The 20,745-nt window shown below is 35.2% G+C and overlaps 1 protein-coding gene and 1 long non-coding RNA gene across 6 annotated transcripts in view; one reads left to right on the forward strand and one right to left on the reverse strand.

The window, feature by feature from the left end:
* Positions 1–10,963, reverse strand: part of FMN1 (formin 1) — a 186,406-nt gene extending 175,443 nt beyond the window's left edge. For 3 of the 4 annotated variants that reach the window (XM_050335931.1, XM_050335932.1, XM_050335929.1), the window contains exon 1: positions 10,842–10,937. The gene's annotated coding sequence lies outside the window, so the exon portion shown is untranslated. Of the gene's footprint in view, positions 1–10,841 lie in introns of all 4 variants that reach the window. The other variant, XM_050335930.1, reaches the window with a different exon arrangement.
* A 414-nt stretch (positions 10,964–11,377) lies between these two features.
* On the forward strand, positions 11,378–20,026 carry LOC126650726 (uncharacterized). Of its 2 annotated transcripts, none has more exons than XR_007631486.1 (4): positions 11,378–11,674; positions 12,233–12,358; positions 18,399–18,520; positions 19,538–20,026. It is a non-coding gene; the product is annotated as an uncharacterized LOC126650726 (long non-coding RNA). The 2 variants fall into 2 exon arrangements; XR_007631487.1 differs by having other exon boundaries at positions 19,639–20,026.
* Positions 20,027–20,745: the final 719 nt, after the last annotated feature.

A 20,745-nucleotide genomic window follows, 5' to 3' on the forward strand; every position in this document is an offset into this window, starting at 1 on the left:
GGCAGGGAAACGGATGGTACAGTCTGTTTGGTTCACTAGCAACATACAGTTGTTCAATTAGGAAGAAATAAAAATAGGTAACTGGGAAAAAAATAGACAAAGTGAGGGTACATATCCCAAGGAGACCAACTCTATGCTTCATATTGACTTAAGGAAGATGATGCATCACAACAAAGTATTTGTCAATGCATCTGATTTGGAAAATAACAGACACAATACACAGAAAATCAATATGCACAATAAAACAGTCTGCATTATGTGTATTTCACAGTCTTATCTAGGAAAAAATCCTTAGTGTTAAATTAGTCTGAATTATTTTATCTGTTCCTCTTTTTCATTTCAACTGGTACAGCAATTTCTCACTAAAATATGATTATATGATTACAAGGAAATAGCATCATGGAAACTGCAGACCCAGTAGCTATAGAGCCAGACATTATGATCAAATTTCATAAATAACATCTATGGTATTATGAGGTCCAAATCAGATCCATTCATCAGAGTACATTACTCTTGGTAAAATGCATGTGTTTGGTTTGGGGTTTTTTTTGTGACAAAAGACTGTATGTGTAAACGAGAGAATTACCTAGCCCTTGTCTCTGCCATACAGATTTGCTAAGATATGCCCCCTCCCAAAACAGAAGTAGCTCCCCTAATCTAATCTGAGTTCTGAATCATGACCTTATTGAAATGAGACCTACAGCTCTTCTTAAAACATCGCGACTAAAAACTCTTTCTCAGTTAGAAATAAATACATCTTCTGAACTTTCTCTTTTTTAAAATCTTATTATCTGTGGATAACAAACTGTTATGTCAGTTTAAACCTCATTTAAAGGCTACATCCTATAAGATATCTTCTGAATTACACCAAAATAAACAGTGGGTTTCATCACATATTGACACATTAAAATGTAAAATCACCATGAGCAGAACATAACTCACCTCTTTATGATGAAAAAACTTATATAGACTTTTTATAATCTTCCATCAGAAAACAAAGATGTGAACTCCCTCTCTAGAAGCAGAAGCATTATAAGAAACTATCAGGAGAATTATATCAAGGAAGAAAACTGGTTAAGGACTTTCAAACATAATCACAACACCTGTCCCCAGCTTCTCTGTTCACCTTTCAATCTGTTTATACAATTACTTCCATTGCAAACCTTACTACAAGGAGTAAATTGTTGTAAATTAAAGCCACATTCAGGTAAAGCACATACAGATAAAATTTTAACTACAGAACACATAGTGTGGAGCAACAAAAGCAATATTCAGCATAATTCCCAATTGTTTCTCTCCGGCAACTTTCCAATGCACAGTAGCAGAGCAATGGTTTTGTGAGAAATACTGCTTCAAGGAGAAAAACAACTATTCAAAGATATCTAAAGACTGGAAAGAACAGCTGAAATTGTTAAATAGGCAGCTATGAAGCAAACCTGCTTTGCTGATGGACTTTTTTTAGTGTAATAACAAAAAATGTCATAGATTTAGTGGCCCTCAAAGTCTAACAGCAACATTGTCATTCATTTTGCTGTTCAAAATGTGCTCTTAGAAAGCCAGGACTCCATTGCTGCAGTTCTTTCTCTCTAGCAGGACAGATGGTCTTCCTCCTGTACCTGATACTTAAGCAAGAACTGAAACTCCTAACTTTCCCAGCTCTCCCTGGTATCTAACTGTCATTAAGTGACAACCTGTTTCTGAGCACACCATGGCTAACTTTCTGGGTTATGTAGCTAACTAGCACATCACAACAGAAAAAGCATGGTACAGGAAAGGTAGTAAAAACCTGAACAGAAAAAGGTTTCATGTCACAAGCTCGAAGAAACTGAAATGAAACTACCACAGTATTTGTTTTGTTTGATAGATACAAGCAGAGATAAACTCCATCATCTTCTTCTTCTGCTTAAAATCTCATGTTTCTCCAAGGTTCTTTCAAATTATTATTTGACTTACAAATATTATCATTACAGGGACAAAATATTACAGTCTTCGCAGCAGCTTAGATGTAAATAAAAAAATTTCATAACATGAAGTTTCCAACTTTAAGCCTACCTTGTATTTCCTGTATTGTTGCAACAACAAAACGAAACAACCACCACCACCACAAAAAACATACAAAAAACAAACAAAAAACCAACCAACCAACCAAAGAAAAACAAAACCAAACACCACAAGCAAAAAATCGCACCAAAATTAGAGTATTTAAGTATTTGTATAATGGTTAGAATGATAGTGCGTATTGTTAGCAGTAATAGTTTAAAATACTTCTCAACTTTGCAAATGTTCACCTACAGTAGCAAAGAGAGTGTTAAGGAATACAAAAGAGAGTCTATGCCAGACAGAGAACGGCTTTATTAAATTTCAGATCTCATGCAACAGCACAGGGGAAATATTAAAGCATATTACAGTCTTGCCAACAAATTCAGATGAAAGAAAGCAGTAACACAAAACATAGGGTTGAAAGTCATTAAGTTAATCCTCAACACAGAGCTTTTATGCGAAAACCAATTTTTAAACATAAATGCAACGTTTGGCTGTATCATTCTGTTTAAATTATTCCCATATCAAGAACCAGGAAATCCAGGACCATGTCCATGAAACAAAAAAATCAGAAACCCAGCTCTCTGAATACATCATCTTTGTGATCTGAAGATGAGGAAATTCAAACTCTTGAAACATGAAGTCAGAATTTAACAAAAAGATAATCTACACAAGGCATGTAAAGTCTACACAACAGGAATCAAAGAAATGGATGTAGAGTAATCATATGACAAAAGAACTCTTTCTGTATTAAAACCACCTTGGATGAGAATAGATGGAGAACATAAGAAAAGTAAATATAATCTCCAGATAACACGCACTTTTACATTTCCTTTTAACTTTTGTCACCTAACGCATCTCAGAGTTCACATAATATTTTATGCATCTTTCATCTAGATTAAGCATCTTACTGAAATCTCTTATTATAACACACAAGTAATATCCCAACATTTGCCTATCACCTCTAAAACATGAAAATGAAACATTGCAGTTTTCTTAATTTTGCTAAGGAAGTAATTTGTATCACTCTCTTCACATTCTATGAACAACAACCCATCTTTGTTTATTAACAAAAGACGAATCTATACACGAGATTATACAGAGCCATTAGGTTGAAATGTGTGATAATTATAGGCCTTATAATATCTATATTTTATCTAAAAGCTGATGTACAGTTCAACAATGATTCTGCAATGAAGATGACGCAGAGAAAGCTCTTTTAAAACACTATTTTCTGCTTATGATTACAGTTGAAACAGAACACTACCATTTCATAGAAATATTAAGAGGGTCAAAGACTTAAATTAAATTTGGCTTGTTAATGCATTACTACAGAAGAGAGCACAGGAATAAGGAAAACGAACAAAGGAGGAGACAACCATGGAGCATATGTAGAATCTGCCAAGAATTATGTAAAAATCTATAAATTATTCCCCTAATTCCTCAAACGCATTTTCTGACATAGTTAAGTAGAAAATATAAAAAAGGAAAAAATTAAGAACAGCCACTGAATTTTTCAACACTAGAAAAAATTACATCTGATGGAAAATAAATAAATAAATAATACATTTTAAAAATATCCTGCATAACGCTGTTCTTGTACAGTAAAAAAGAGTACAGGAAATTAAAAAAAAAAAGGCATGTAATACTCAACATTTCTATTTTTTTATATTTATTTTAAATATCCAGGTAAGAGTTTATTAATACACTGCAGGTTGAGTAAGAAAAGTAATGTGTCATTTCTTCTTTCAGAAGAAAATAATTTCCTGTCAGGTCTACATTTGAACTTGAGTACAAAGAAGGAAATAATGGCTTGGAACAACTAGTGATTCAAGGAAGACAAATAATTCTGTTTTGTTGAAGAGCTTTGTTGGAGCATGAGTTGAACCCTGCAGAAGCAAACAGTATTATGACTAAGGAAACTGAAATGGAAGTGCACTGGAAACACCAGTAGACACTAATGGAAACTCTGATAGCAAGTAATATATTTGTTTCTTACTCACAGTACTTTCTGAATATAACCTGTGATTATTTGGAAATATACAATGCAATTTGTTGAAGTGGATTTTTTTTCTTCTCTTTTAAGTTTTTATCTGTGCTAATACACCTTTTGCAATTTTAGCTACAGAAAGCAAACAGAACCGTCTTCCCCAAAGGAGACTGACATGAAAATTCTCATCCTTCTGTAGCCTGCTTCAATTTAGCAAAGCAGCATGTATTTTTTTCCTGGCACAACTGCGTCAGTAAGTTAAAAAAAATAAAAGATGTCACACAACATGTCTTCGTGAAACTATGTTGGCAGAATTCAACCACACACTGCAAAAATGTCCAAAATCAGTTTGACAAAGGCAACTAATTTGCAAGAAGTTACCAAAAGAGATTTCCATTTCACTGTTTAAGAGGTTACTAATAAAAAAAATATGCAATGGCTATTATAAGTATGAAAAGTCTTTAATGTAGTAAGTACATTAACTAGCAAACCAGCAGACTTTAGAGGAGAGAAGGAGTAAAGGCAATCTGTACACATATCTTGAAGTAATCACTCTTAACACAGTAATAGCCAGTTCAAAACAGACTGTTTCAAGAAATAAAGCTTTTAAACAAACAAACAAAATCCCTTTGCGCTTCAGTCAGGTTTATACACACTCTCCATCTTGCTCCTAGGCATTTGGCAGGGAAAAAACCAAGGGAGCAGATGAGTCCTTCTTCCAGTTCTTTTGGACTAGAAGAGAGTTTCCTGACTGCTGAAGAGGCAAACTAAAAGGAAAGTATCACAAAAACAACAAAAACACATTCTTTGCAGTTTGCCTTTGGAATGCAAAGTACTACTAAAAACACTGCATTCCAGAGAAAGATACATCCAGGATATAGAATTTGAAGCAAAATGTCATTCCCAAAATTCACAGCCTTATAAATCAGGGAGACTTTCTAAGTATCAGAAATGGCAACTCTTATAGAATTTAGAGATTTTAAATGGGTTTAATAGTTTATAAAATGATCAAAGTTATATTTGTCATTTCTCACCCCACATCTCCAGCTTTATTTGTAAAAAACACTGCCTTAGTATTTCACTGAGATCTTCCTAAGGAAAAGCATTTCAGGAGGCAGTATTTGGTATGGACAATTGAAGCTGAAATAATCAAAGTGGCACAAAGTTATAACTGAGTCTTATAATGAAAAACGCCTGAACAACTTTAATATAGCTGGTAGCAATCAGTCTTGCTGGGTTTTTTAATTGAGTATCAGAAAAACAGGATTATTTTACATGACAGAATAAACAGAAAGGAGCTCCATTTTGCATGATAAATGAAATACAAGCCAGACTGCTTCAAATACCAACACTGACCCTCAGATCTTCTCTTCTAAAGAAGATGCCTGGAGCTAATAGATATTACAGCACTTCTAAGAAGGAGGTTGCCCTCCTGGCCTAAGTCTCTCAGTCCAACCCAGCACAACAATTAACTATCTGCCTTCCTCGGTGAAGACCAAAGACATCTTCACCATATTCCAGACCACGTCTTCTTGATTTCATCCCACATACAGAAAATGAAAATCTGTTGAGCATATCTATCCAAAAATTCAGAAGGTAGCAAGTACAATACTATCATGGCAACTGGAACTTACACTCTCACCATATGCATATGTTATGATTCAACGGGATTCAAAAGATACTTATAAACAAGGAAGCAAACAAAAAATACTCCAAACTCTCCTTGCTGGTAAGAAGATTTGTGATTAGCTCATCTGGTTAGAGCATGGTGCTAATAATGCCAAGAACGTGGGGTCTGTCCCTGTACAGGCCACTCACTTAACAGCTGGACTCAATGATCCTTGAGGGTCTCTTCCAATTCAGAATATTCTGGGAAAAGAGTATTTTGCCAAATCAAGTAATTAAAATAAATTTTAGAATTACTAAATCTATCTTAAAATAAAGACAGGGTTCATTCCTCAATAACAGAATTAAATGATATTCTGGGCTTTACTGATTTTGCATTAACATAATATTTATACCCTATTCAGACAAATAACCCTCCCCTACAACATCATTAACACCTCCCCTACATCTTTTGTACCTAAGATGAATACTCACAATGAAATTTTGCAACTTAAAATAGAAAACCACTGTACATGTGTACAGGGGATTGTGGCTAATATTCAGGTGAACTCTTCTAGGGATGTAAAAATTAATTACAGGCAAAAGGAAAAAAATCTTCTGTCTCAGCTTACAGAGATCTTAATGAAATGTTGCACTAATTAATAGTCAGTTGCTTTTCAAGAAATAAACAAACAAACAAAAAGCTACACTAGACCAAACAAGCTTGTACAGACCTCTATTCACATGTCTAAAACGTAGTCTTTACATATTTCAACAGAAACATACTATATTATCAGGAAAAGTAAAACAACAAAAAAAATCATACTAATAGTGAAAAAAAGGTATGAACTTGCAATATCGTATTTGTACATGTTAGACTTGGGTCATAAACTGCACACATGACTTTTTCCAGTTTTAACCTACATAAATACACCCCCCTAAAATAAAACATTTTTTATCAATGAGTACGTTTTACAAGATACACAGTGACTTGTTTCCACTTTTAGTAGCAAGTATAGGATATTTTTACAGAAAACCAACATGAATTAAATAAACACTTTTTAAATAAATGTTGTCTTGTTAATCTTTGTCCAAAAGCTTTAATTTTGCTTGTCCAGACAGCCAACTTTTCAACAAGAACTGCATCTTGTTCTGTATTGTATTAATATCTTTAGGTTCTCCAAAGCGAGAAAGTACATTTTTATTTATTTAATTCTTGAATACCTATGTTTGTTAGCATCATGATGATACTTAAAAAAAGCACTTCACACACAGCCTTTCAGATCAAAGATCTTTCAATCAAACATCACTTTGAGAGACATATGTGGCCATATATTCTGAACTTTAATCCCAATACAATATTTAAGGAAACCAAAGAAGAAAATTAAAGTATGTTACAGCAAATGTTTGAGTTATTTCATGAGCAAGTGAAGCAATTCCAGCTGCAAAACATTTGATCCAGCTGCAAAAGGAGGTGCAAGTGCTAAGGAGGTTTCAGTGGTGAAGACAAAAGAGAAATGGAATTTAAAGAATAGTAACAGCAATTAAAAAAACTTCTAATAACAACATTTTATACCCTTAGAAGAACCCCTCCATAAAATATAGCAGGTTTTAAATATATTTTTCTGTAACTAAAGGTCAAAGACACTGTCCTCCAGTAAGTTCTTAGGAATTGAGAACTATTTTCTGGAATAATGTATTTGACAAGTTAACAAACCTATTTTTAACTATGCATATTTAAAAAAAAAAAAAAAAAAAGAAGCAACAGTTGAGAATAAATTCAGAAATATTTTTAACTTTTTCCCCTTCAAAAATTTTAGTGGTCTTGAAATTACTTTAGTGTTAAGGAATTTGGGGTTGTTTCAAAAATTCTATTATTCAAGTTTTAAAAACCTTACCTGTACTAAATAAAATGGGATATAATATTACCAAATAAATTACTAATATTACTAAATAAATGGGATAAATGACTTGAGATGATCATATTAACACTTCAAACAAGAAAGTGTTAAATTAGAGAGCTATGGTTGCATTTGTTTTCTTCAGCACAACTTCTTTCTAGTGGAATTTCACCCATAGTTAAATGGTTTTGACATATGACTAAACTAACAAAAAAACTATAAACCCAACTGCTAGGAGAGATTATAGGTTTTCCAAAGGCCTGTTCAACAAGTAAGCATATGAAGTATTGAGTTTTAGATACACATTTAGTCTGCTTTATTAGTCCTAAGTGCAAGTGAATTAACATTTTTGAAGGTCTTGAAAATGGTTAATTGCTTTTATGTCATGGCAATTTTCTTGGTCTGTGTCCTGTCATGGAACACAGAATTTTTATTAAATTTAGCAATTCTGTCAACACCAAATGCACTTTTACCAATAATAATGTTTTAAAGGGTTTACAAAACTCAAATTATTTTAAGATTAAACAGGTTGCATAGATCCCCCAAGGAGGTTCTAACTTAAGCAACATGAAACCCCTCATGGGAAAAAAAAGGCAATAAGATTAACACATGAAGACACAGTATTTCAATGTAATAAGCTTACAATACTGCAGGATAAAAAGAATGTCTCTGAGAAAATTGTCAACTTAAATCTTAACATAATAAATACTGATTTTACTTCAAGATTTCAGTAGTGCCATTTAAAATGATCTGCAAGACTTCATGACTCTCTAAACGGAGGACAGAAGCAACTCAATAATAAGAGTTTAAAGGCCCTACGTAATTTTCTAAGGGCCGAAATCAACAAAACATATATGGTCTTGTGGAGATACTAAGCCCTCCATTATAGCCACATCACTCCATGATGGCCAGTTTCCTGCATTTTTGGTACTCTTCTGGACACCTACAAGCTAACGGAATATACATTCAGACTACATATTTTTTTCAAGTCATATGAGATCAAAGGTAGAAAAATAATATATTTCATGTCAAAAGAGCTAAAGAAAAATTAAAAGCTGACAAACTTCCTCGGATTTGAAGAAGACTGGGTGCAGAAAGGGATGCTAATTTTTGAAAACAGCAACACAAAGGTACATGGAAAAATTTTTTTAAGAACTGAACTCATTCAGTTCTTAAATATTATATTAAGGAGTAAAAAGCCATCCACCCCTCGAGCATTAGCAGAAGACCTCAATGATTGTTCTTGCTTTTCTTTTCCTACTCTTGACCACTCTCTAGAGAGTATCATTAAGGTTTATCTGCATAGTCTGCTTTCAACTTTTGGTTCCATTTTCAAACATGTTATTTGTGCAAGTTAAAGCAGGACCAAAGCTTCAGAGAATGTTAAATGATATTGTAAAGGCACTAGGTCTTATCCTAGTTCAACAAAAACACCCAAACCCAACCAAAAAACCACAAAAACAAAAACAAACATACAAAAAACCCCAAACAAAACAAAACAAAAAATAACAACGCTGCAGTTTTTCATATTGCAGTCAGAACCATCTTTTCACCATATTTTTATATCCCGACAAATGTCAGCATAAAGTTGTCATTCATCACCTTGGCATTTATTTTGAAAAACAGACATTTCCCAGTTTTTTATTTGGTATTTGCCTATCGCTTACTCTTTAGAGACATGAAAATCTGAAAACAGAAATTGAAAGGAAAATTTCAAATTTTCTGGAAATACCTGTCTAGGTAAGAAACTCCCTACAGAGAGACTAATCTTTTCCCCATGCCTCTACTTCAATCTTAATAAGCTGCAAAATGTTAGGGAAACATTGTCCTGTTGTTCACTACTTAGTACATGATGAAGTCACCTATGCCCATGTAGCTGTACACCTTACACATACATCTATTAAAAAAACCATAAGGGAAGATGTGTGTTCATGGCACTTGACTTTCTAGTGAGACAGGCTGAACTCAAAACTAATTTCCATTGCTCAGAAGATGGCTTGATTCATACCAAACTGCAACTTTCTATCTCTAGACATTCTGACTACAGTCCTGCAAATTAATTTAATGATGTTATGGGTTGACAGATTCTTTTTCATAATAATACAAAAAGTAGTTCTTCTTTCTTCCACTCTTGTTTTAATGCAAATTGTTTAACTGTTTCTGCTGAGACTTACCCAAACAAGCCAATTCACCTGCAAGAACAGTCCAAACTACCTGAAAGGTGGAAGTTTCAGAATATTACGTGTGATTTACCTACGCTTCCTAGGAATACTACTGGTATACTTGTAGTGATATCTTTAAATGTGTACAAAATGGTTTAATGATGACATTTGCACAAGACATTTCTACAAGTAAAAATTATCATTAAACCATTATGAACAATTCAAAGGATGAGTGAAAATAAATAACTAAAATCAGGAACATAATCAAAACTTCTGTATAATTTCTCAGCTATTTTTTAAAATCGATTAATTTTCTGTGAAGCTACAATAAAAGTAAGGACTCACTATGATTCCTGCTACACACTTGAGAAAACAAGTATCACAAGACTGTGGGACAGCCAGAAGAACTAATTATACACAGTTCCCAGACCAACTCTCTGCTGTATCATAATGTGATTTAATATGGCATTTGAAGAAAGAAGACTGTGCAAAACAGCAAGAGAAGTGTTTCTCCAGAGCGTCAGTATGTGTCCTTTTCCTGCATGTAAAAGACATCAGCAGATGTCAGCATACAAATGCGTTCTATCGCAGGGTAACAGTTCATTAGCCTCACCTGCAACGGTGACTCCGATAAGCTTTGCAACACCGAGTAACAGACGGCCCGAACGCTGTAAATATTAATCACGTGTTTCCCACTCATCTGCCCTCCTGAGCGCACGACGGCATTTGCACCCATCAAATGCTACAGAATTTTAACAGTCCGCGTTCCCCGCTTATCTGTACGTACCCCGCACATCAGACTAGAAGAAGAGTTTTAAGAGTCATTTTGCGGCGGAGGGAAGTAATCCAGTAATAATTTACACTAATAGCCCAGACAGGAAAGAGGGAAGGAGGAAAGCTACGGACTTTCTCAGGACTGCAAGAGAAACTAAGAGATCACAGCCCTCGTGATCCCGCATAAGCTATCTAAAAATAACCCCTGAGAGAGCAAACGAGATGCTAACGAGGACTAAAGAGATACCTTCCCGCAGTCTTGAGTTAGTGGGTTTATTTTGTAATCCACTCGATTGCGACAGAACCACTGCGGGGAACGGAGCAGATGGGCAGAGCGGTGGGGAAGCGAACGAAGGAGTAAAGTGTTACCTTGCGAGAAGCAGCGCCCAGGGCTGCGATGCTCCTGCTGCTGTTTCAGGTGCAGGGAAGGATGCCGAGGGCGCAGGATGCCGAGCGGCTGCGGGACTGCAGCTGCCCCGCGCTATTCCGGGCCACCCCCCGCTCCTCCCCCTGACCGCCGCCGCCTCCCGGATAATTCCCGGCGCAGCCCCGCGCTGTGCGCGCGTCCCGGCGGGAGGGGGGGCCGGGGGGGCGTCAGGACTGACAGGCCGGCTGACCAATCGGCGGGCTGCGCGGCAGCGCGCGGCCACTCCGCGCGGGGCAGGGCGCGGGCACGGGGCGGGCCCTGGGCCGGAGGGTCCCGCGGCTGTGGCGGGTGATGGGTGGTGGGTGATGGGTGATGGGTGATGGATGATGATGGGTGATGGGTGGTGGGTGATGATGGGTGGTGGGTGATGGGTGATGGGTGACGGGTGATGGGTGGTGGGTGATGGGTGATGGGTGATGGGTGGTGATGGGTGATGGGTGGTGGGTGATGATGGGTGGTGGGTGATGGGTGATGGGTGATGGGTGATGGGTGATGGTGCCGCCGCTCGGTGTGTCACCGGGAGGGCTCTCCGGCACAGCGGGGGCTAGAGGGGACCTAACGCATCAAGGCGTCCGCCTGCTTATTTCTGTCATTAACTGCCGTTGCATAATCCGTCAAATCTGTTCTGCTCCTGGGTGAGCATCGCTGCCAATCCTGTCGCCACCGCTCAGCCCAGTAATTGCAATACAGCCCTCAAGCAAGCCAGACATAACTCTCAGCTGCGACATTAGAGGACAAGGAATCCTTCACTTTACTCCTAGCGCTGCTTAGAGAGGTAAATCCCTATACAAGCCGCGTTCCTAAACCACCTCATAAGATACCTAGCTATTTCAAAGAACAGGATTTTAGATGGAGCAAGGACATACATAGTTTATTGGTCTGAATGTTACTTTTCTACAAATAATCTTCCTACCACTGTTCTCTGAAAGTTTTCCATTCTGGAGGACACCATAACAAAGGCCTTTGAAACATCTTACTTAGGTAAAAATGTTAGAGACGATTTAAAAGTAACAGAGTTAGAGCTGAAATATTTCTAGTTACTGACACAACTGGGAGAAAGAAATGGTCTTCTGATTCCCATTGGTGTTTAAGACCCTTCTCAGTATTCAAACATTGCACTGTAACTTACAGACTCCTGACAGTGTCACATTGGCTCTGCTTTATTAATTAATTTATTAAATTCTTTATTAGCTCACTGTGCCAATTTCTCATAAACAATTATGATTTTACTGAACTTAAGCAGAAAACATCCACCTTTATTTGAAATACTAGGGAACATCAGACTCCTATTACTTTAGACCACTCACAGCTTCCTTTCCTTTTGAAATCTTAGGAAATTGAGGTTTTCTCTTTTTTTACGTGAGATTTTCTGACTGTGAATTGGGCACCTATACAAGTTCATACTCTGCATATTGAGACGTGTCTGCAGACATGAGAATGGAAAAAACTCTGGCTGAAAGTAAGTCTTGCTCTTCTGATGTTTAGTATTTTCAAACAAAGATTAGCAATTACTTTGTTAGTAACTCCCCTTTCTGCAAGCATGTGGTTTATATGGAGACAGAGTTCACAGAAAGCAACCAACATGAAACGATTATGTAGGCTGCAATGTAGGGCACACTGAGAGCAAAACCTAATCTCTGAGAGGTTTCCACTTCATCTGCACTCATCTGCATAATCAGCTTTTCATCTTGTCGTAGGATAAATGCAACCTGCCTTCTGCTTCATTTACCCTATATAGAACAGTAGTATAGATATGTACGAAACAAGTGTTAAAGAGTTTATGTAGAAATGTATGTGGAAAGGAACTTGAAACCATTCATTTTTAAAAGGAAATTAAAGGTTGGAAGTCATCTATTTGCTAAGTTAATACACTAATTAGAACTGAAAGCTATTCACTACCTCTAGTATGCAAACTGACCCTGCTTTAGATGAAACTTTACTTTCAGCTACCCTTTAATTTCTTGATCTATGACTTTGCGGATTGTAATAAATAATAGTTCTTGCTTAAACTTTTCAGGAGCTTCTGTAAACTGTTAAATTCCAGTGAATAAGCTGTTGAGTGGAACTAGTGTTATTATCACTTAGTTCATCAGGGTGTGGAAGGCTCATACAAGTGAAGACCATCATGGATCAAAGGAACAACTAACAGCCTCCTGTTCAGGCTGCTCCTTTATTTTGAAAAGTATCACCAGAAATCATAGCTAATCAATGAAACACTTAAACAAAAATGTTCTTAGAAGCAATGTCTGATTGGCTTTGATGTCTGGCAGTCTAAGTCTAAACTAAGTTCTAAGGACTAACACTGAGAATACCGGCTGACCAGCTGCATATTTATAATTCTTTCTGCTCTTCTCTCAAAGGATGAATGTTTTTCTGTACTATTGTCAGAAGAATGTTTACAAAAATGTATGCATAACCTCCTAGAGGTACATGAGGAAAACATGAATTGTGATACGAAAAGGGGAGTAGGAAATATATCACAGCTTGCTGCCAAAGCAATTCTTACCAGTCTATTTGCACTTGAAGAACTAAAAAGCAAAATCTTTCATCATGCATAAGACAGCTTTATTTTCCTTTTTTTTCCATGCCCACAGCAAATTCTTATCCCTGAACAGGTGTTTCAGTCTTTTAATATGTTTATTTTCTTGTCTTAAAATTGCACATCAGAGCTGCTACTTCAGTAAAACAGGGATATAAGATTTAAATATTTTCATCTTTAAATGAATACTTCTAATTCTCAATAAATTCAGCTCTGTAATGCAACAGTTCGTTGCCTACTCATATTTGCATGGCCACTTTTGAACCCAAAAGAATTAAATCTGCTCCTGAGTTGTTTAGAAACATGAATTGAATGTATTCATGGCATAGCATATATGCCCAGTACTCTTTATTCTTCAGTTCCTCCTCCTGCACCCAGTCAAATCTCCCTAGTGTCATCTTCTTTAGTCCATAACATCCCATGCCTTGGAACAGCAACATGAGCCATCATTCCAGGAATCCCATGCACTAACTACTACTTCAGATTGTAATTCCTTCTGTCCCCACTACCAGTTGTTTGGTTTCTTTCTCATATCAAAACTCAGTAGAGACTCTGCTCAATAATAATGAGAACAAATTGTAAAATTTTATTGAATCCTTAACAGGACCAATTACAATTCTGGCATAATTGTCTGGCATAATCGAACAGACAAAACCCCCCCCCATCATCTAGTTAAGTGTAAGACACCATCTGTTTTCTTAAAAATTATTAAAATTAATAAAACTTGACTTGTAAGACTTAGATTAATCTGTATCTTCATACAGAAAAAAGTCAATAGTACTATTTCTATGAACAAAATAAATGAAAACATGTTGGAATGCATTTTTTAAATGGATTGGATGGGGGTTTTTTGAGCACTGCTTTTTTTTTTTGTCTCAGTAATATATACTGCATTTTGTTAATTTGGTTTATTCATAAATTCTTGACCCAAAACCAGCTAATACAGAAATATTATCGTTTACATTAGCAGTCCATTAGTCATACATCAATATCAAAGATTTTATCCTAATGAGAAATACAGATTTGCTCATTTCAAATTATACCACATCACCCAAAGTAACTTTGGCCAAAATGGCTTTCTGTCTGATTAATAAAATGGAACTTCAAAAGACAGCAGAGGAGAATCTTTGGAATCTTCAAAGTCCTGAAAGTATAAGACTTTGAAATGCTGCCAACTCTTGTTATTAAATGACCTGATTTTGGACAGTAGCGAAGCCAACCTTCCACAAAAAGCTAGTGTGTGTTTGCAAAATTCTGAGAGCAGGGTGAAAAATTACTTATATTTATGGGAAAGGAACATAATCAAGATTGTTACAGAAAGCAGATAAAATGTTACAGAAAAGGTAATGCAGAAGATCTCTCTGGAAATGAACACGTATTTGAGTGACTAAAACATTGCTAAAGGTGAAGTAGTAGGATCAGTTTCATCAGTGCATTTCATCAGTTCTCTGACAGGCTTAAGTGCAAGAAAAAATTAAAGGAACTGTGCAATTAAAATTTGAAAATAAAGGAATTATACCAAGAAAAAACTCACTTCATTCACATACTGTATTCTGGAAACAAATGTATGGAAATTTCAAGTATTCTCTGATGATTATAAATATAGGCTATTTGTCTGTTATGGTATTGTAAAGAGGAGGAGTTTACTGTTTGGCCTATACTACATACCAACAAATTTACGTGAAGCTATTACACCATCAGATCTTTATAAAATCAATAAAGCTGGCATTATTTCTTCTCATGCAAACTAAACACTCAGATTATGAGAAAAGTGTGTGTGTGTATGTTTATGGTATTAAATACTTTCAGGGAAAGATTAATAGCAACTGTAGATACAGCCATTTATTGAGTCTAGTAGTGGAATTCTGTTCCAAAAAATAAAAATAAAAAATGGGATAGAATATCATGATAAGATATATGTATCATTTATACGGTTTATATCATTTATATGGTTGAAAGATTGTGGAGACAAATTGCCCTCAGAAATGGTCTTAAGGATAAAAGAGTCTTGGGACAGCAGAAAATCACCACTCCTCTCTCTCTCACCCTGCCTACACTCCCTGTCTGTCTGTCTCCCTCTCTTCCAGGCACATCTGCTGTTTTAGTCATGAGTGATTTTAGGATCAAACATAACAACACAGGTGTATTTCCCCAAGCAGAAATGAATTCAGTTTGCATAGAGATGTTAAAACTTATAACTAAAAGCCTAATTTCAGTATGGTGAAAGGTAACATTCAAATAAAAGCTACATGGTACACAGTGAAGAGCACTAATGGAAAGTCTGTTGGTTTCCATGTCAGTCTCAGCACACTAAACTATATGCTGATAAAAGCAGCTATAAAGCAATTCAACTTCTGTCTCGATTATCCACTGTAGCATTTTTGTACTTGATGTATATGCTACAGTTTAATATTTAAGAAGTCAGGAGAGAAAATAAGGAGGGTAAAACAATAACAAAAGCTTACTCAACAGATACAGTGTTTCTTAAAAATCCTTAAGGGGAGAAATAATCTCAATGAATCAATGTTTTTAATACAAAACAACAGGTGGTTCTGTGTAATAAATAAAAACACAGGAAAACAGGCATTTTTTTTTAATCTATATCAAAGGCTTTAAACACATTTTAAGCAGATGCAGTTAAGCAACAGTAGAATTAATTAGATACAAAATTAGAATTCCTCAGGGCTAGTAGTCTGAAAGAAAAGTTTGGGGAGAAGAAGAAAAGCAATATATGCACAAAAAAAAAAGTCACGCCTTTTGTAAAATATGTATGTTGAGCAGCCTTGTGTGAAAATAATTAGGAAATAAATTCAGAACCATACAACAGTTCTTGCAACTCCTCTGAAGATAAACAAACTTATTTGGACTGGTTTTGGTAGTCTGAAAGTGCTTTGCAAAATATAATTATGCTATTACCTTGTAAGAATCGCAGTTTCACACTTTGATGAATCAAGGAACATTCTGAGGGAAAGTTGTTTCTCTAAGGTCACCACAAGTAAAGGACCGAGATGAAAAACATCCAGTTATCTACATATATTGCAACAACAGACTAGTACTTCTTCCTATATGATGCACAAAAACCTTATTCCAAACAGTGACAGGAGTAGATCACAATGTAGTGCTTGCAGACACAATTAGCTACTAAGTCTGGATATAGTCTTCATGAGAAGTTTTTTGCTCAACTTATTCAGAATAAAAAAAAAAGTCACACAGTCAGCTGCTCTGCAGACACTCAATATTTGGAAGGAGAAAAATACAGATAACCTTTTGTGATTTAAGCACTTCATAAATTGATCATGTGAGTTTGACATTTCTCATAAGAATTTTTAGCTTAGAACAAAAGTAACTTTGTTTACTGAAAGATACTAAGAAATATATTATTTGCAACAACCATTTATGTAATCTCACCAAAACAAAATCCCAGTTCAAATGCTTCAGACATTTAACTACTGTATTTCTTGAAATTTTGTCTCTAATTTGAAGTTTTTGTGACTGTCTGATGCTGACCAGACTTGGCATGCTCTGCTTTTTTGTAGACAGTGTGCATGCCAAGTCTAAGGCAACAAAGAGCAACACAATTAATACTCCCAATTATTCCAGGAAGAGGACTCACATGTAGCAGTGGTATTAGTCTTTCAGATGCTACTTATTCTACCTTCAAATTCTTAACAGAGGGAAGCTTTGTAATCCTAACAGATGTGAACGCAATGGTTACAATGTTAAATAGGATAATCTGCTGATCAGTCATCAGACTGACTTTGATAAAATTTAGCTTTAGCTTCCTGGTTGTTATTTGTTTGCATATAAAAATAGGAATAAATACAGAAATGACCCTTAGCCCTAACTAAGTGATTTTCTTTCTAGTGCTTTCATGAGATATGGTGAGCCTCAGACCTTTGTAATTAGTAAAATCACCAAGTGCACATTTCTTTTTTAATATACAGAGATTAATTGATGCTTTTCTTCTTAATAAAAAACTGCTGTAATTATAATTTGGTCATGAGATCTTTATTTTAAATTTCCTGAAAGTGTTACATAGGAGGAAGTTTGTTGTTTTTTCAACAGTGAAATAAATAACATTTAAAGCTGCACCCATTACTGCTAGATTTCTAGCACAAACAAAGGCAGGAAAAAAGTTTATTCATTTGTTTCTGGAAATTATCAACATCAGGGAGAAAAAAGTAGAAAAAAGACGCAGAGAAGGAGAAAAGAAAGGGAGAGATAAGATAGCAGAGTCAAAACACTTACTACTAACAACAAAAAATTTGTTCATTTGCTGGGAATAACAAATATAAAGCAGTAATATGAGTAACCCTAGAATCTGACTTCTCAAAAATGAAGATAATTAAAATCTTAAAGCAGAAATCTTTGTGAACTTGGCATATGAAAGCTGCACAGATAAAAAGTTTCATTTAAAATTGCCATAAAGACCTCTTCATTCAAACTGAAGCAAAGCAACAATTTATAAAGCTATGACTGTAGACGCATCAGATGTCACTTGTGCATAACTTTGCATCTGTTTACACTTACTGGCAAGCAGGTTTTTTTTTTTAAATAAGTCTTTGCACTGCTCCAAATCCACAGTTCATTGCCATCAGCACTGGAAACTTTAGAAAAGTTTGTACTTTATAACTGCAAACTGGCTATAGAACTAAGACTCAACATTTTTTACTACAGGTCTTTTTCTGTCATGTGGGCAGATACCACAGGAATGCTTTTCTGCTGATCATGGTAAACCTAGTTCCATTTTAACCATTTGAAACTAGCTCAGTTTTTATATTGCCTTGAGGGAAGCCTTTCAAGCTTACTGGTGTCAAGACTCAAATTGTTCTCAGCTATGTCATAATACCTTTTTCAGGAGTGCACACAAAATTTTACACATCCTGAAAAGAGATAGCTTCATTTCTACTTTCAGGAATAAACATGGTGGTATTTACATTCACTAAACTTTCTTCTGTAGGAATGGGATTGATCCTGATTTCTAAACATCATGATTTTGTGAAGTACTAAACATATCCAACTTTCTGGGAGACTGCAAAGCAGTTGATTCTGAGTGGATAAATGGTCCAAACATCTATCAAGGTACCTAAAAATATGTTGAATGTTTTCAGTAACATTAATTTAAAAGCTACGTAAATTTTTCACAGGGCAAGAAAGCCAATATCTGAATGAATTCGTTTACAAGAAAGAAAGAATAATATAATGTCTTAGCAGCAAAATTTAAACATAAATATTCATTACGCTCCATACTTTGCTTAGGGTTTTCTTCCTTTTAGTTTCATATCAATTATTCTTATCATAAAGGAGTGGAAAAAGTGTGAATTTTTAAGTCAAGTAAATTCTTTACAAAATAAGAACTCTTACCTACTGCTACTACTTTTAATTACATACTATTTCCTTGACAAATTTTCCATCAGGCCATGCTACAATAAATTCTAGAATCTAAAACTGACTTCAACTATCTCAAAGTTCAAATGTTTGACAGATTGATCACAAGTTGGTCACTGAAGATACTAATGAGTTTTTCTTTTTCCTATAATTTTTTTAAAACACTGCTCTCCAACTTTCATTCTGTTAGATCAGCTACAATTCCTTCATCTGTATGCCTAGATGTAAACCAACAGCAGAGCATTCCAATTCAAAAGAATTTCTAATGGAATTGGAATTTGGTGTTATTAGTACTTTTCTGATGACTACATGGAAGCATACAACAGGTTTGGTAACACTAATTAGAGCTTTTAAAAGTAACCAAGTTTCTAATTTCCATTATTTCAGTGTAGACTCATTTTACAATATGTTTAAATCTGAATAATGTACATCTCTCTGGAATCTTTTCTAGATATTTCATAAGTTGAAAAAGAGACAACAAATGTATTTCTTCACAATGTCTTTATTTCATTATGTTACTATCAACTAAGTTGACCAAGACCAGACTAGTAGTTTCTTTGTACAAGTTCTTCGTATGTGTTGGACTTTTCAGTTTAAAAAGAAAAATGGCAAAACTAGATTCTTAGCTGACAAAAGCACACTAACTGCATGAAGATTAAAAGATTGGATGCACAAAGTAAATCATCTAATCTATTATTATTCTTCTTCCAGAATTTCCTCAGATTTTTCTTAAGTAGACTCACTCATTGTCAGAAACTCTTCAGTGTCAAAACCTTGAATTTAAGACGAAAATTCTTCTCTGCATTCTACAGTTACTTGAGATACTTGTATGCAGAGGCAAGAAGACTTTGTTTGCATTGACTTGTATTTGGAACACTACTTTCAAAATATTGTCCTTATCCTATGAAAGACAAAGTTCTGCGAAAATAGTGGTCTGTCCTCTCCCTTCCTTGGAAAGCTTTCTCTTCCTCAATGGAAACTAACAAAGTGTATTATATCATACTCCCTGTGCTCTCTGATGCTGGAAAATCCTAGAATATGTTCATCTGTATTATTTTACATTCTTTTAAATATTCTTCTAGAGCCTCTTTGATGTTTTTCTTAAAACCTTCTTACTTTATTTTAAATTGTTCCAAAAAAAGATGTCATGGAAGTTATACGTCCTGATGTGACTTCAAATTACTGTTCCTAATATTTGAAACTACCCATTCCCCCATCTCTAGACTTGGATAAATTTTGTATCTTTTTGAAGTGATATTAATCTTTGGATGTGGAAAGCACTGAAAGAGTATAGTTTCTGTGATTTAAGTAACATTTTTATTAAAAAAAAATAGTCTTCTAGTTTTTCTACATTTCAAATGTAGGCTTATCAACAATAGTACACCTATCTACTTCAACTCTTGCTTATAAAACAAGATACTGACATACCTTGAAATATGCTCAGTAAACAACAGATTTAAAAAATATTAAAAAGCTAAAAGGTTTATTTACATAATATTTGCATGTAGGAAAAACTCTAAGAAGCTTTGCTTTGATGGTGGGAGAAAGACAGTAAGTGTAAAATTTAGCCTTTGCAACAGGATGTAACTTTGAGGTAAGCTAAATCTGTAGATGGTTGGTAAGAGTATGCTTTGTCTATGAGTAGTAAAAGTGAAAGAATAAACTGGAAGTGCTTGAAATTAATTGTTATGAGCAAATGGGCTCACATGCAGAAACATTCCCGATAGCAGTTCTTTATTAAGAATTTTAAAAGAGCACAATGGATATCATGGGATAAAAGGCATACACTGAAAGGGAAAAAGAACATATTTTACTCCCACAGGCCAGTTATTTCCTCAGAGTTCATGGTGTAATATTTATGTACTTAAAGGCAGATCACAGTGAGGGATTGGTCATTAGGTATACCTAATAAGCAGTAG

This window comes from Myiozetetes cayanensis, unplaced genomic scaffold (genome assembly GCF_022539395.1).
Source record: "Myiozetetes cayanensis isolate MyiCay16 unplaced genomic scaffold, myiCay2020 scf6-25, whole genome shotgun sequence".
Lineage (NCBI taxonomy): Eukaryota > Metazoa > Chordata > Aves > Passeriformes > Tyrannidae > Myiozetetes > Myiozetetes cayanensis.